This window comes from Suncus etruscus, chromosome 12 (assembly GCF_024139225.1).
Source record: "Suncus etruscus isolate mSunEtr1 chromosome 12, mSunEtr1.pri.cur, whole genome shotgun sequence".
Classification (NCBI taxonomy): domain Eukaryota; kingdom Metazoa; phylum Chordata; class Mammalia; order Eulipotyphla; family Soricidae; genus Suncus; species Suncus etruscus.
The window spans coordinates 33001989-33020246 of record NC_064859.1 but is presented as its reverse complement, the minus strand read 5'-3'; the positions used below and the strand labels follow the sequence as shown (position 1 = coordinate 33020246).

Genomic DNA, 18258 nt, shown 5'->3' with positions numbered 1-18258 from the left:
ATGTTGAAACTGCTTGTGTTTATCTAGTATTTGTGTACTGACTGGTTGTCTGTGGGCTTTGTTCCATGTGTGCTGTGGCTCCACTGCCAAGATGAATGCCAAAGGCATTCTGAGTACTTTTTAAAAATTGTGTAAAATTTACATTTAACCATTTATAAATGCAAAGTTCCATGACACTATGTACATTCATTATTTAAAACGATCATTTCTATTTTCAGAATATTTCTTTTTTTTTTTTTTTTTTTTTTTTTGTGATTTTTGGGTCACACCCGGTAGTGCTCAGAAGTTTTTCCTGGCTCCGTGCTCAGAAATTGCTCCTGGCAGGCACGGGGGACCATATGGGACGCCGGGATTCGAACCGATGACCTTCTGCATGAAAGGTATACGCCTTACCTCCATGCTATCTCTCCGGCCCCTATTTTCAGAATATTTCTATCATCCCAAGAAGGAACTCTGTACCCTTTAAACAGTAGCTTTTCGTTTCCACTTTTCATTGGCCCTGCTAACTTTTGTCTGCTTTTTGTGATGAATTCACTGATTCTGAGTATTTTGTGTAAATAGAATCATACATTATTTGCCATTTTGTGACTGGTCTGTATTGCTTAGCATAATGTCCTAAGATTCAACTATGTTGTTTCAGAATTTTATTTCTTTTTAAAAGTGAATAATATTCCATTGTGTGTATGTACCACATTTTAAAAAGTTCATTAAACTATTTTGCTTCAAAATTATTTCAGACTTACACAAAGTTGCAAAATTGTTCGAAGAATTCTTATGTACCTCTACTATGTTTTATCTATCTATTAATCTGTCGATAGCTGTTTGAGCTATGTTCATCTTTTGCCTACTATATATAATGTTATTTTAAGCATGGAAATTCAAATATTTGTTTGGGTTCCTGCTTTTCATTACTTTGGTTATATATCTAAGAATAGAAATGCAGGATCAAATGGCACTAATTCTATATTTTACTTTTGGAGGAACTGCCAAACTATTTTTCACACTGACTGCCCCATTTTATATTTTGTCATCACTGTATGAGTATTTCAATTCCTAAAGGTCCTCATGGGCACTTGTTTTTTCTCTTTGCTTTTTTTCTCTTTCACATTCTTTTTTAAATGAATCAAAGTGAATTATAAACAAAAGTTACTCATGATTGAATTCCAGGTATATAATAATACTACTGTGTCCCCAGTTTCCTGTCCCCAGAGGCTGGCAGTTCTTCTCTTTACAGGCATTCTGTTTTTCTCCAAAGAGACCACTTCCATCCACCAATGTCTATCTGTACCCTTCCCTGACTTATTCTTGTGCTCTTCCCCCACCTCCATCCAATCTCCTCAGTCTTTCCACTGGAAACCAGTCCTCATGCTCTTTTTAAAGAAGTCTTTGGGCATTTGTCATTCTACTAGTATGTACCTGTTTATTCCATATATGAGAGAGATCATTTCTATAACTTCACTCAGCATACATACTTTCCAGATCCATCCATATAATAGCAAATTGCATGCCTTCATCTTTTCTTATGGCTGAGTAATTGTGTTTCTTTTATCCAGTCTTTGTTCTTGGACACTTGGGTTATTTCTAGATTTTGGCCACTGTGGGTACTATACTGCAGTGAAGTGGAGATATCTTTTCTGTATTGTGCTTTTGACCTGTGAGCTATTCCAAGGAGTAAAATTGTTGGCTTGTTTGGAAGCTCGATTCCTAATTTTATTGAGGAATGTCCATATTGTTTTCCAAAAATGCTGAACCAGGGCTGTAGCGTTGGCGTCTGCCTTGCGTGCGCTAGCCTAGGACGGACCACTACCTCGGTTCGATTCCCTGGCATCCCATATGGTCTCCCAAGCCAGTAGCGATTTCTTAGCACAGAACCAGGAATAACCCCTGAGTGTCACTGGGTGTGGCCCAAAAGCAAAAACAAAAACAAGAACAAAAAACCTTGGATTATTGCACGTTGATTTTGTATCCTGCTACTTTACTATACATAGCTGTTGGGTTTTGGGGTGGTTTTTTTTGTTTATTTTTTGTTTGTTTCTTTTGTTTTGGTTTTTGGGTCACACCTGGTGATGCTCAGGGGTTACTCCTGGCTCTGCACTCAGAAATCACTCCTGGTTTGGGGACTACATGGGATGCAGGGATCAAACTGAGATCCATCCTGGGTCAGCTGCATGCAAGGCAAACGCCCTACAGCTGCACTTTTGCTCGGGCCAACATATCTGTTGTTTTTCAGAGCTTTTTGGTAGAGTCTTTAGGGCTTTCTAGAGTTTCATGTCATCACCAAAAAGTGAGTTTACTTTCTTCTTTTCCTATCTGGATGCCCTATTTATCTTTTTCTTACCCAATTACTATGGCAGCTACTTCCAACATTATGTTGAATAGCATGGGTGAGAGTGGGCGACCTTATTTTGTGCATGATCTTAAACATAGACCGTTAGTTTTTCTCCATTGTGTATGATATTTGCTGAGGTTTTGAGATACATAACTTTGACTAAGTTGAACCATAGCTTTGACATTAGCTCCCATTTTGTTGAGAATTTCTTCATGAACGGATGCCAGGATGTTGTTAAATTTTTTCTCTGTATCGATATATATGTTATTCTTACTGTTGTTTGTATTGATATGGTATATTGACTTTCATATGTTATATTGACCTTGCATCCCCAGGATGATTCCCACTTGGTGTGGGATCTTTTTGCTATATTGTTGGATTCTATTTGATAGTATTTTGTTGAGAATCTTTAAATCTGTGAAATTTAAAAAAAACCTTTATTTATCAAAGATATTAGTCTATAATTTTCCTTTTTTTCCCTATCTCTGTTTACTTTTGATACCACGTTAATGTTTGCCTCATAGAAGCTGCTTTGGAGTGTTTCTGATTTCAGAAAGTGCCCAAAGAGAATTGGCAGTAGCTTTTCTTTCTTTCTTTCTTTCTTTCTTTCTTTCTTTCTTTCTTTCTTTCTTTCTTTCTTTCTTTCTTTCTTTCTTTCTTTCTTTCTTTCTTTCTTTCTTTCTTTCTTTCTTTCTTTCTTTCTTTCTTTCTTTCTTTCTTTCTTTCTTTCTTTCTTTCTTTCTTTCTTTCTTTCCTTTCTTTCTTTCTTTCTTTCTTTCTTTCTTTCTTTCTTTCTTCCTTCCTTCCTTCCTTCCTTCCTTCCTTCCTTCCTTCCTTCCTTCCTTCCTTCCTTCCTCCCTTCCTCCCTTCCTCCCTTCCTCCCTTCCTCCCTTCCTCCCTCCCTCCCTCCTTCCCTCCCTCCCTCCTGCCCTCCCTCCCTCCTGCCCTCCGTCCCTCCCTCCCTCCTTCCTTCCTTCCTTTCTCTCTTTCTCTCTTTCTTTTCTTTCTTTCTCTCTTTTGTCTCTCTCTCTCTCTCCTCTCTCTCTCTCTTGGTTGTTTGTTTGTTTGGGTCACATCCGGCAGTGTTCAGGGGTTACTCCTGGCTCTATGCTCAGAAATTGCTCTTGGCAGGCTCAGGGGACCATATGGGATGGCGGGACTTGAACCACCATCCTTCTGCATGCAAGGCAAACGCCCTACCTCCATGCTATCTCTCTGGCCCCAATACACCATTACTTTATATCACTTTTGAAAGTTAATAAGTACATGTTGGTGATTCTTTGATTTGAATTTAATCTGGGGCAGAGGGATAGGAAGGAGGTAAGGTGCTTGTGCTGTATGTGACCAATCTTGATTTTTATTCCCAACACACATGTAGTTCCCTGAGCATTGCCAGGAGTGATCCCTAAGTGCAAAGGCAGGAATAACCTTAGAACACCACTGGGTGGGGTCCCAAACCCCCTAAAAATGACTGAAAGTAGTAACAAAATTTGGGAATCATAGAATTTAGAATATAAGCTTTTATATTTTTATTACTTTATTTAAGTATCATAGTTTACAAATATAGTTGTTCATAATACATATGTTTCTGGCACTTGATGTTCCAATACCAATCCCACTACATTCCCTCCCTTGTTATCCCAAGTTTCTCGCTCACCCCTGAAGTGTGTTCCCTGGGCAGGAACAAAATAATTTATTTTATATTGCTTGTTACAACTAAATAGTAATGGAATTGCCTTTTTTTTTTTTGTCTTTTTGTTTTTGCCATTTTTTTAAATTAAAAAATAGCACAGGGGCCGGAGAGATAGCATGGAGGTAAGGCGTTTGCCTTTCATGCAGAAGGTCATCGGTTCTAATCCCGGCATCTCATATGGTCCCCCGGGCTGCCAGGAGCAATTTCTGAGCATGGAGCCAGGAGTAACCCCGGAGCACTGCCAGGTGTGACCCAAAACCACACACACACACACACACACACACACACACACACACACACACACACACACACAAATAGCACAGGGGCCAGAGAGATAGCATAACAGTAGGGCATTTGCCTTGCATGCAGAAGAATGGTGGTTCCCCTGAGCACTGCCGGGTGTGACCCAAAACCACACACACATACACACACACACAAATAGTACAGGGGCCAGAGAGATAGCATAACAGAAGGGCATTTGCCCTGCATGCAGAAGGATGGTGGTTCGAATCTCGGCATCTCATATGGTCCGGAGGTTGATTTCTGAGCATGGAGTGGGAGTAGCCCCTGAACGCTGCTGGGTGTGACCCAAAAACAAAAACAAAAATCACAAAAGCAAATGGAATTATTAGAAGTTAGGTCAATAAGGGTTGTAATAATTGTTATATCTTTTCATATTATTACTGAAGTAAGAGCCTGAGGATTTACTGGTCAGTGGTTAGTGCTAGTTAATGAGGTGATTCATGTTAGTGTTTAGGCTCCCTGAGCTTGGTGGTCTTCTATGCAACTTTCCTATCAGATTTGCTGCGATTCTACTGCCTGGCACTACTAAGAAATTTTGAGGGGGCTGGAAAGATTGTAGAGCGGTAGGGCATTTGCCTTGCACACAGCTGACCCAGGACAGAGCTGGATTTGATTACCGGCATCCCATATGGTCTCCCAAGCCTACCTTGAGCAATTTCTGAGCACAGAGCCAGGAGTAACCTGCCAGGTGTGGCCCCAAAACCCTCAAAATAATAATAATTAAAAAGAAAAAGAAAAACAAGAAATTTTAACCATGCATGTGGCCAAAATCTAGAATCTGTAGATCTGGAACAAATTTGGTGATTTGGCAGTTTGATAAGATTAAATTGTGGAACTGGGCCATTTTTTGTTGGAGGGTGTTGGGTGTAGCTGTGGGATGCTATGCCTTTAGGCAGAAAAGAGAATCTGCTGGTCCTCATTTCAAGAATGCCCCACTGTTGTCAGCCCAAATCAGTCACCTGGGAAGAACTGAAGGTCATCATTTTCTTTGGAGATAAACTTTTGTGTTAAATTGAGTGGTGAAAGTACCATGGAATATATTTTTATGTTTGTTTATTTGACCATAAAATGTGAGTGTAAAAAAACAATTCCCGTTGGGCTCTTGTGGGTTGATTGTTCCCTGTTGTTTGGGGGAATCAGTCTATCCTGGAAGGCATGTACTTCAATTCTTAGAGCTATTCTTAGCCAGCCAACTTTTGAATTATTGTGGAATATGTGTAAGATTAGCATGCAAACCACCAAATATCTTCAGTATTACAGCTCTTTATTATTCAACATCTTATTTAAGCAGACCTTGGCAAGCTGTAGCATCCCCAGAAACAGGGATCACTGCGTCTGGGATCACAACTCAAAGACTATTTGTTGCTCAGGTCACTTGCCTGTTCAGTCTCCTATGGTGCCAGTAATTAAACTTCCCACTACAAGGCATGCTCACTAGCTCTCTGAGTTCCTTCCCACATCCCCAGTATACTTCAGTTGTAGCTGCTACAAATTTATCTATTGAATTACTGGGGCCCCAATAAGTATTTTGTTTAAAAGAGGATTCTGGGGGCCAGCGAGGTGGCGCTAGAGGTAAGGTGTCTGCCTTGCAAGTGCTAGCCAAGGAAGGACCACGGTTCGATCCCCCCCTGGCGTCCCATATGGTCCCCCAAGCCAGGGGCAATTTCTGAGTGCTTAGCCAGGAGTAACCCCTGAGCATCAAACGGTGTGGCCTGAAAAAAAAAAAAAAAGAGGATTCTGAAACTAAAATTGGAAATTACTAGATTAGTAGAGACGTAGGACCTAAGAGACCTAGTTTCTAGTTTTGACTATCCACTGAACTAGTTTGTGATATTAAGCAAATTTTCTTGGCATATAGTCTGTATATTTGTTTAAATTCCACAGCTAATGAAATCATAAGGACAAGCATAGAGACTAGATGTTATGAGAAGAGACTCACTGGTTAGGTTTATGGTTTCTCAGAGAATGCACGTATTTCCTTTCTTTTACTTCATAGATCATTTAGAATGACCCATCTTTGAGGAGTTATACCAAATTAGTTTTAATAGAGGAAGGAAGGAAGAATGAAGTGAATTTCTAGCTCTTGCAAAGCACAAGTGTTATATTTTAAATTTTATTTAAATTTTTTCTTCTACTCATTGTGGTTGCTCACACACACTTACTTGCAGTGCTTATCTTAAGTAAACTACACAGTTTTTAGTTATGATATTTGCACACACTTGGTTGCAATATGTGGAAGATTCTTAGCTTTTTTATGGTGCCAGGCATCCTAGTGGCATGCATGTCCCTGGGATTGCACTTGGCATGTGGGACAGTGCCAGGAATTAATTGAACCTGTGACCTCTGGCTCTGGTTTTGAACCACCCCAGGATCTCAACACATATATTTTAATTATGAGAGAATATATGCTCTTTTTTACATCATCCCATAAAAGTTTAAAAGTCCAAATTACATTTCTTATTTTCAGAATGTAACAAATTACATTTTATGTTCGACTTACACCTGGCAGTGCTTAGGTGACTCCTACTCTGCACTCAGGGGTTAGTCTTAGTGGGTTCAGGGGACAATAAAGGATACTGGATCAAACTCCAATCTGCCTTATGCAAGACAAGCAGCCTTCCTGCTGTCCTATTGCTCCAGTTCTTTAATTTTCCTTTATTAATAGTAGTTTCAACTGAACAAAGAAATTCTTTAGAACCAGGAATCTATGATGGGCTGGAGATATAGTACAGTGGGTAGGGTGTTTGCCTTCCATATGGCCAATCCAGGATCAATCCCTAGCAACACGAATGGTCCCCTGAGCACAGAAAAAGAGTAAAGTCCTGAATACTACCAGGTGTGACTCAAAAACCAACCATAATTTAATTCTATAGGAATTAAAGAACTTTGGGCTGAGCAATAGTATAATTAATAGATATTGCACTTGTCTTGCATGCTGTCAACCCGGGTTTGGTCCCCTAATCCCTACCAGAAATAATGAGCCCTGAGTACAGAGTCAGGAGTAAATCCTGAGCACTGCTGGATATAGTCCCCAAAATAACAAACAAAATTAGGAATTAAGGAACTTTAGAAACAGAATTTTTCTGCTGTTCTAACACTGTAGTTTTATTGACCAAAAATCAAATGGGAAAAATTTTTAGCAATTTATAATAGCTATAACAATAGCCATTTGTTGAGTAACTTTGTGCCAGTTCTTTAAAAGTACGTACTTTACGGAATTTTAATGAGAGGAAAATTCAGAGACAAAGACTATACACGTCAGCTTTATTTAATTTTTGCTCTGCCCTTTTGCATGGATTTTTTTCTTTATTATTGTTTATGACTTTCTCTTTTTTTGTTTGTTTGGGTTTTTTTGTTTGTTTATTTACTTACTTTGGTTTTTGGGTCACACCTGGTGATGCTCAGGGGCTCTCCTGGCGATATACTCAGAAATCACTCCTGGCTTGGGGAACCATCTGGGATGTTGGGGGAATCGAACCGTGGTCTGTCCTAGGTCAGCCGCATGCAAGGCAAAAAGCCCTACCACTGCACTACTGCTCCAGCCTCCACAAAAGTTTTTTTGGGGGTCACACCTGGCAGCACTCAGAGGCCACTCCTGGCTCCACATTCAGAAATTGCCCCTGGCAGGCTCACGGAACCATATCAGATGCTGAGATTCGAACCAACGTTCTTTTGCACGCAAGGCAAACGCCTTACCTCCATGCTATCTCTCCGGCCCCCACAAAAGTTATTTTTTTTTTTCGTTTTTGTTTTTGGGCCACACCCGGTGGTGCTCAGGGATTACTCCTGGCTGTCTGCTCAGAAATAGCTCCTGGAAGGCATGGGGAACCTTATGGGACACCGGGATTCGAACCAACCACGTTAAGTCCTGGGTTGGCTGCTTGCAAGGCAAACGCCACTGTGCTGTCTCTCCAGCCCCACACAAAAGTTATTTTTAAAGAATATATAGAAAATAAAATTTTCAGCTTGCCTTAGTTTTAAAATATCTGCAATATGGGGTCATTTTACAAAAATGAAACAGCAACAGATCATTACTGTAGGTACACAAAAATTAGGGCATCTATAACAGCTTAGCCACACATACACAAAAAGGAAAATCAGGGAGACAGCACGAATAGTAGAACATATACCTAGCATGTGTGAGAGAGTTTAATCTCTGGCACCCATGTGTACCTCAAACTGGGATAGCCTGGTGGCCCCTAAGCACTGCTAGGTCTGACCACCAAACTGTTAAGCACAGATCACTATATTGAACACTACCAAGAATGGCCTTGGGTTCTCCCCAAGTGTCACCAGGGGTGTCCCCTAAATAGAGAAGCTATTTTCTTTTGAGTAGGCATGACAACAATGTGAGATTCAGAGACATACCTGTTCCTGGAATTTAGTCAAATGAGTTTCCAGATGTCTTGCTGGACTATATGCTGGAAAATTCAATTATTTCATCACTGAAATCCAATTGCTGTGGTCAGTCAATCCCATAGAAATTCATTGAGCTCACTCCAACAATGTAAAAGAACAGCCCATTAAATCATGTTAATTGATGGATGAGCCTTCCCATTCCCACTAGTCCTTCATTCCCTCATGGCCCACTAGAGACTTGGTCCCCTCTTACCTATGTGCAATTGGATTTCCTTGGAAGTGTTAGTTAGTTGTAGTTGTATGTTTGGTGGGGGTTGTAGATGAGTTTATGCTGGAGGAAAGAGTCAGACTTATTGCTTTGAGCTAATGGAAATTTTCTGGATGTGACAGAAGGTCTTAAAGCCCCAACACTTAAAAAAAAGGAGGGGGGCCCGGAGAAATAGCATGGGGGTAAGGCATTTTGTCTTGCATGCAAAAGGTCGGTGATTTGAATCCTGGCATCCCATATGGTCCCCCGAGCCTACCAGGAGCAATTTCTGAGCATAGAGCCAGGAGTAGCCCCTGAGCGCTGCCGGGTGTTACCCAAAAACAAAACAAAACAAAAGCCCCAACTCTTATGTTGCCTGGCAGAGAAAATTTTACCACAGAATGAAAAATCCTTAGCTAACACAGAAAATAGATGGTGGTAGAATTTTTTTATTTTCTTTTTTGTGGAGGTAAGGGGAGGCCCCTGTTTCTTTAATTTCTGTTGAATCACTGTAAATTACAAAGCTACCAAGCTGGGGCTACAGCGATAGCACAGCTGTAGGGCCTTTGCCTTGCATGCAGTCCATCTCAGACCTTGGTTCAATCTCTCCCCGCCCCCCCCCATACCATATGGTTCCTGAGCCAGGAGCGATTTCTGAGCACAGAGTCAGGAGTAACCCCTGAGCATCACAGGGTGTGCGCCCGCCCCCCCCCCCAAAAAAAAAAGGAAAAAAAGGGAAAGAAAAAAACTAAAGCTACCAAGCTATTTAAAAATAAAGAAAAAGAATAGCCCCTCTCTACTCTTTGTAGGCTCAAAAGCATATCTGAACATTAAGAGAATATTGTTTTCTTCATTCACTAGAGAACTGGGGTGGAAGAATTAATCTGAGTTTAAAATTTTAATTAAAATCTTATTGATACTTTTAAAATATCAAGACAAGTATCATCCAAAATTTAAGAATAAATTATTTTTCATGGTCTGCTCCTGACTTTATTTTATTTATTTATTTGTTTGTTTATTTTTGGTTCGGGGGCCACACCTGGTAGCTCTTGGTGGTTACTCCTGACTCTGTTCAGAAATCATTCCTGATGGCCTGAGATACACAGCGGTAGGGCAGTATGTGTTTGCCTTGCATGCAGCTGACCCAGGACTGATGGTGGTTCAATTCCTGGCATCCCATATTGTCCTCCGAGCCTGCCAGCAGCGATTTCTGAGTGCAGAGCCAGGAGTAATGACTGAGTGTCACCGGGTTCTGGTGGGCTCACTTCTGGTAGGCTCGAGGGAACATATGAAATGCTGGGAATCTAACCTGGGTCAGTCATGTGCAAGACAAATATCCTACCTGCTATGCTATCACTTTAGCACCATGCTCTTAATTTTATATTGTTTCTATGGATGTATTTTGCTTTGAATGACCTGAATTACTAAATAACTTTCTAGGTTTTTTTTTTTATTCTTTATAACTTTCTAGTTTTTTTTTCTTTTCTTTCCCAGTAATTCTTCTTTTTTTTGGCATCCCTGGTGGACACAAACCACCTCTTGTTTTCCTCTTCTTCCTCCCCCACCCTGTTTTTGGGCCACACCCAGTGACATTCAGGGGTTATTCCTGGTTACTTTCTGCACTCAGAAATTGCTTCTGGCTTGGGGATCATATGGGATGCTGGGGGATTGAACCACGGTCCGTCCTAGGTTAGTGCGTGCAGAGCAAATGCCTTGCCTCTTGCACCACCATTCCGGTTCCATCTTTTCCTCTTCTTATTTTGGAATTTGCATTTTAATACAGATGTATTCAGGAGCATACTTTTTAAGGACATGATGTGTAATTATAAAAGGTATTAGGTATGATGTTTTTTCAATAATCTAGGTTTCATGCCCAGGACTCTTAAAGACTGGAAGATCTTTCAGAAATATAACTTTCATCAGCTGTCATTTGACCCAACAAGAAAATGAAGTGAGAAGTGTGAAACACTGTATGAATACACTAACACTCATTCCCATTCAATTTTCCCCCTAATCTTGGTTTTCCCTGAAGGAAATGAAAAGTTCCTATTAATAATATCCCCAAGAAACTATGTGATCCTGGGATAAAACTTGTGTTGAGGGGCCGGGCGGTGGCGCTAAAGGTAAGGTGCCTGCCTTGCCTGCGCTAGCCTTGGACAGACCGCAGTTCGATCCCCCGGTGTCCCATATGGTCCCCCGAGCCAGGAGCAACTTCTGAGCACATAGCCAGGAGTAACCCCTGAGCGTTATCGGGTGTGGCCCAAAAACCAAAAAAAAACAAAAAAAAAACTTGTGTTGAAGTTATTTCCATTCAATGATAGTAGATGAAACAGAAATCATGGTGAATATGAGACAGTCACCTATTCTTCAACAGCCATCATCCTGTCTTGCATAGGAAAGGAGACGTGGCAACTGAGAACACCATGTCCCTCTAGGCACTGTGGCCACATGACTAAGTTAGAATGGAGGAACTATTCTGGCAACTTCTAATTCAAAGAATCTTTCTTAAAAGATTCTTTAATGTTTGCCCTTTCTTTGACCCTTTCCTACAGGTTTCCTGAGACAATATAAAAATGAGCCACATCCTCCTGGGTCATGAAGATAAGGATAATAGTCAAGGGCAATGGAGTGATCTGATGTAATACTTTGGTGCATTGAGGCTACTGAAGTATTCTGTTTATAATAAAATATATCTCTAAATTTCACATAAAAAAGAAATTAAATTCTAGGGACTAGCAGTGGTCCTCAAACTTTTTTAAACTGTCCCTCAGACCATTGGAAAGCCAGACTATAGTATAAACAAAAACTATGAACAAATTTCTATGCTCACTGCATATATCTTATTTTGAAGTGAAGAAACAAAACGGGAACAAATACAATATGTGGTCACCAGCCATAGTTTGAGGACCACTGGTAGAGAGATAGTTGGAGTAGTTAAAGCATTGCCTTGCATGTGCTTGATCCAGTTTGATACCCAGTCCAACGAGACTGCCTAGACTGTATAGGGCTTTGAAACCTGGAGTCACCAGTCTTGTTGGACAAAAATCTTGGTAGAACAGCTCCCCCCTCCAAGCCCCCTTAGCACTGCTTTGGAGTCCCCCCACAGCCCGCCCAAAAGAGAATTAAAATTCTATCTTTTAAGCCAGGGGTCTTCAAACTTTTTAAAGTGGGGGCCAGATTACGGTCCCTTAGAGAGCTGGAGGGCCAGACTATATGAGCTACTAATTCCTACTCACACTGCACATATCTTATATAAATAAAATGAAAACCATTTATAAATAAACAGATCACGCACAAGTATTTCAATGGGAACTATGGACCTGCTTTTGGCTAATGAGATGGTCAATGTCCTGTTCTATATTTGTCACTGCGAGCTGTAACAAGTGATGCAAGTGGGCATCAGTTAATCTTGATCTGGTTGGAGATTTCAGATGTTTCATTCTTGAAAAAGTCTGTTCATAGGCATAAGTGCTACCAAAGATGGTTACCATTTTGAGTGCATGGTTCCTGATTTTGGATATGTCTCAGAGGGGAGAGATGCATAGAAATTCAAAAGGTTACTTGACTTAAATGCGTCTTTCAGAGAGTCACAATTTTGCAGTTCAGCCAGTTCCATTTGGTAAATTGTAAGGACATTTTCAATCTGAACAGAAAATGGGTTACGAAAAAGCTGTACGTCCTGTTCATGGAGATGAAGCTCTTTGAATCTAAATTGAAACTCCTTTTGCAACAATTCTAGTGAAGACAGACATGTTTCCTTTGGGAATGCAACCAATGGTTTGTCCGCTGACAGGTTTTGAGTTGTTGGGAGATGACTGAAGTTTTTCTCCTGTACTTGTTTGATGAGAAGGTCTAATTTTACTTCAAATGCTTTCAATGCGATGCCATATCACAGATGAGCTTCCCCTTGCCTTGAAGTTGCAGATTGAAACTGTTGAGTAGCTCTGTTATATCTGTCAGAAAGGCAAGGTGCCATTTCCATTCTGCATCATTGAGCTTTGGTACTTCTTGGTTTTTTGAAAGTAGAAAAGCTGTAATCTGCGGAAGTAAGTCATAGAAATGTTTCAAAACTCTCCCTCTACTTAGCCAACGGACTTCTGTGTGGTACAGAACATCTTCATGGGCAACATTTACCTCAGATAGAAATTCCTGATATTGTCTGTGGTTTAGTGCATGAGTTCTAATGTAATTAACACAAAATACCACAATTTTTATAACAGAGTCACACTTCAGTGATTTACAACACAGTGCTTGTTGGTAGATGAGGCAGTGTATGGCAATTGGATGAGGATGGTTATGTTTGTCCATCTCTTGTGTATGTGAGCAATTACTCCTCTCTTAGAACCCACCATGCTAGGAGCACCATCAGTTGTTACACTGACTAGTTTAACCCAGTCCAGCTCCAAACCATTCACAGTTTGGCAAACCTTTTCAAATATATCCACTCCTGTGGTTGTACCTTTGATACTTTGCAGTGCAGCAAGCTCTTCTGTGACTTCAAAATACTCATTTGTCCCACGCATATAAATGAGAAGTTGGGCAGAATCACGAACATCATTGCTTTCGTCGAGTGCCAAGGAAAAATAGCCAAGTTTCTTTGCAGAGTTTTGCAAATGGTGCAGCAAATTTTCTCCCATTTCTTCAATCCTTCCTGTCATTGTAACTCCTGAAAGACTCACTGTATTAAATACATCGGCCTTCTCTGGACACATCTCTTTGGCAACAGAAATAAGGCATTCTTTAACAAATTCTCCCTCCACAAATGGTTTGCCATTGCGCACTATTAGCACTTGGCAACTTGAAAACTTGCCTGCAGTGAGGAAGTATTTTTTTGTTTGTTTTTGGTTTTTTTTTTTTGGTTTTTGGGCCACACCCGTTTGACGCTCAGGGGTTACTCTTGGCTATGCACTCAGAAATTGCCCCTGGCTTGGGGGGACCATATGGGACGCCGGGGGATCGAACCGCAGTCCTACGCTAGCGCTTGCAAGGTAGACACCTTACCTCTAGCGCCACCTTCCCGGCCCCGTGAGGAAGTATTTAACTGCTTCTGCTTCACAAAAGTATTTTGCTGAGTCGTCAGTGTATGTTTCAGTTGTAATATATTATCTTTTCTCATTTCTCCAACCAAACAATCATATTTATCTTTATGTTGAGTTTGATAGTGGTGTCACAAATTGTATTCTGTGAACACAGCAACTATATTCTGGCATATCAGACACACAGCTTTTTCTTTGTACCGCATAAAAAAGTAATCGTAAGTCCACTGTTCTTTGAATATCCTACACTTACCGTCAATTTTTCTTTTTCTTGACATCATTGTTTCCTAGGGATTCCAAACTGATGTTAGTGAAATACAAATATGTGTGTATATATACACACAGTGTATGAACCCCCATTAGTCCCTGCAGGCTTTTCTAAGCAGACCAGCTCAGTCCCTGATAGTTCAGTTCTATCTCCCTATATAATGCCCAAATTGATATGTTCGGAATCAGCATGTGAACACTGGAAAGGAAATGCAAAATGCATATAAAATTTTCAATGTAACCCCTTTAAAATGCTTCAGCATCGAATCCCTAATTTTCCACATGGGCAATTCAGCACCGAACCCCTAACCTCCCAACCACTGCCCACCCCCTAACTTTGATTTCAGCACTTAACGCCTCACCACCCCCAAAGGGGAATTTTCATATGAGTCACCCACAGCTCAATTGGGCAGAACCCCCCATCTGGCAAAATTTTATTTCTATGGCACTTTTGACTGACCTTTGGCAGTGGAGGGAGTGGAGGGAAACCTCACTGACAGGCAGGCACAGCACACAGACACCACGTTGCCTGGGGGTGGAGCAGGCGCCTTTTTACATCATATAGTCACCCACATGTGGTACTCCTCACCACGCAGCAACCGGCGCCCTCCAGTGACGTCATCAGCAACACATGCGCCAAGCGCCAGGCGCAAGGGCGCATCAGTGTCCCTCTCAACTCCACCCTCACGCCCACCCTCCCAGCACACAACATGCTGTGAGTGGAGGCGGTGGACGTCATCCCTGAGAAACCGTGACACTGAGTGTATATGCTGGCAGGTATCTTGGCAACCAAACAGCGCTCAGTGCTGGCAGGCCGGATCAGACTCCTCTGCAGGCCGCATGTGGCCCGCGGGCCATAGTTTGAAGACCCCTGTTTTAAGCTTTTGGTAATTTAGAGGCCAAAATGACAGCATAGTGGGTAGGGCATTTGCCTTGCACACAGTCGACCCAGGTTCTATCCCTGGCATCCCAGATATGATCCCCTATGCCTGCCAGGAGTGATTCCTGAATACAGAGCCAGGAACAACTCCTGAACACCACCAGGTGTGGCCCCAAAACAAAACCAAACACCAAAAAAGCTTTTGGTAATTTAGTCCTTGTGACTCAAAGTTGAACTTAATTCCAATTACTATAATAGGTTGTTTTTTTTTTAAACGAGATGCTAAAGAAATTCCTTTTGAGTGATTTATAGCTATTCTAGTAAAACAAACTAAGAGCAGAAGATATTCTCTAAAAATGGAATAAGGAACTTTTGGAGATGGGAGTGGTTTGGGCCACAACCTACTGTGCTCAGGAACTATGCTTGATCCTATGTTCAAGGGTCATTGGGGCAGTGCTTGGGGGGAACCATTCAGTGACAGCAACTGCATGCAAAGCAAGTGCCCTAACTCCTGTGCTATCTCTCCAGCCCAGGAAATGGGTAATTTTTTGTTACTATTCTTTCAGTATAAAGAGCCAGATCAAAAGGGTTGATAGCATAATATAAATAAGAGTGAACTCAAGTACTTTACAGAGAACTCAACAGGCTGAGGACATGCTTTGGATACAGGAGTCCCAGATTCAAACCTTCACAATGGATAGTCTTTTAAGCACTGCCAGAACAATCCCAGAAACGGGAATAGCCCCTAAGCACAACAAGGTATGTTCCCACTTTAAGTAAATAAGTAAATAATGTGTGAGCTGAGTGGATAAATAATCTTTGGCACAGTCACAAAATGCTAATAGCTTCTCTGAAGCCTAGTCACATTGAAGACAGAGTATGTAAACTTACTGAACCATTAACAACCTTTCAAAACAAATGCCTATAAGATTTTACAGTGTTTTGTTTTGTTTTTATCAATTCCATAAGTCTCAACTGGGACCAATTATGATACAACCATAGGAGACTGAAAAAATTACTTTTCAGTAAAAATGAATTACTTTTCAGAAAACCTGTAACAGAATCACTCTCAGGGCTAAAGACATAGTTTAAGAGGTAAAGTGATTACTTCAGCAGCACACATACTAAAATTGGAACGATACAGAGAAGATTAGCATGGCCCCTGCGCAAGGATGACGTGCAAATTCGTGGGGCCGGAGAGATAGCATGGAGATAGAGCATTTGCCTTACATGCAGAAGGATGGTGGTTCAAATCCCGGCATCTCATATGGTCCCCCAAGCCTGCCAGGAGCAATTTCTGAGCATAGAGCCAGGAGTAACCCCAGGGCGCTGCCGGGTGTGACCCAAGAACCAAGAAAAAGGAAGAAAAAAAAAAAAACCAGATACATCTATGATGAACAGAAGGAAGTGAAATATGTTCTCATCTGAACATACTAGTAGTTGCTTTGGTGTGACTGTGGCGTGAGCATTCTCAGGACACATTAAGAAAGAGAAAATATCGCATGTGTCTGTTAAAAATTATTTTAAAAAAATTCGTGAAGCATTCCATATTAAAAAAAGAGAGAGAGGTAAAGTGCTTGATCCAATTTAGATCCCCAGCATTGCAAACGGTTGACCAAGAACCAGGGGTTGTTCTTGGTCACTCTATGCCATAAAAGGAGCCTGGGTCTGTTGTAAGGAAGGCCTGTATTATTTGGTTCTTAAAATCTGTTCTTTTTTTTTTTTTAATCTATACTTGATTAATCACAGTAAAGAAAAAGAATGAACAACTGAATTACAAATTTACAGTACTCCCTGCTGCCCCCGCCAAAAAGTATTGGGGTTTAATTATTGGAGTGTTTAATGCAAAGAAGAAAGTTAAAGGTGAAAAAAAAAATCTCGAGGTCAGCAGCATGAAGAACATACAAAGAGGGCCAGGGATGTATGTAATTCAGTGATGTAGCACCTACCTCACACTAGTGAGGCCAGGGGTTTAATCTTTAGCACTGCAATTAATAAACAAAATAAAACAGAAAAGTACAAAACTTTACTACTTGAGAATCAATAGAAATATGGAAATGTTTTGATGCTCCCTCCTCCCTAGAGAAAAATATTCTACAAATGGTGAAAATAAATACCCTCTAAAGGCCAAAGTAAACTACGTAGAGCTACTATAAACAACAATACTTACCATTCTTTGATTTCTCATCTTTTACATTATACCCATATACCATGTACAGCTACTCTGATACTATGGTTGTGTTTATTTTTAAAGGTAAATCTTTTAGGGTTGGAGTGATAGCACAGCTGGAGGGCATTTGCCTTGCACTTGGCTGACTGACCTGGGACGGACCCAAGTTCAATCTCCCCAGCATCCCATGTAGTTCCCCAAGCCTGCCAGGAGCACTGCTGGGTATGGTCCAAAAACCTAAAGTAAATAAATAAATAAATAAATAAATAATTTTACTTCATATTTTTGTTACAAGACAAAAGCAAATAGAATGTCAAATAGTTTAACAAGGGTCAACTTGAAATAATTGTAGCATTTCTTCATGGTGTTACTAAAGTTAGTGTCTAAGGATTTAATGAGCTGATTGGTGCCAATTGAACCTTCTGCATTACTATTTAGGCTCAGTAGCTTGGTAGGTTTCTATGTAACTTTCCCATCAGATTTCCTGTTACACTACTGGGCTAACACTACTATAAAAATGTGAGGTATTGAGGTTTTGTGCAACTGCTCCCAGACTCATCTAGGATCTATAAATTGGAAACAAATTTTGTGTCTTGGTAGGGTAGTTTGATAAGGTTAACTTGTAGAGCTGGGCTATTTCTGTCAGAGGGTATATGGTGTGGCACTGGGCTGCTGTGGTTTCATGCAGAAAAGGGAATCTGCCCTCCATCTTACCTCCCATTTCTGAGAATACCACAGTGTTTAAGTTTGGACTGAACTACCTGGAAAGTACAGTGAGCCATTATTTTCTTTTGGAGGAGTTGAGCTGCTTTTCTGCTTAGAAGATGGTGTATCGCCGGCAGAGGCTGCTGAATTTTCTGGTAGTGGGGAGGTGTGAAGGGGCTTGACCCATTTCCATTCCAAAATGAGTCTCAGAGTTTCAGCTCTGTAATCTGGTCCTCAGGGCTTATTCCTGGTTCTGTGCTCGAATTTCT

At 40.9% G+C, this 18258-nt stretch overlaps 1 protein-coding gene and 1 non-coding gene across 2 annotated transcripts in view; both read left to right on the top strand.

The window, feature by feature from the left end:
• COMMD1 (copper metabolism domain containing 1) overlaps window positions 1–18258 on the top strand; it is a 111275-nt gene that overhangs the window by 40545 nt on the left and 52472 nt on the right. The gene's annotated exons all lie outside the window — the stretch shown is intronic.
• LOC126025232 (U6 spliceosomal RNA) lies at window positions 16215–16321 on the top strand. Its single transcript, XR_007501274.1, has one exon. It is a non-coding gene; the product is annotated as a U6 spliceosomal RNA (small nuclear RNA).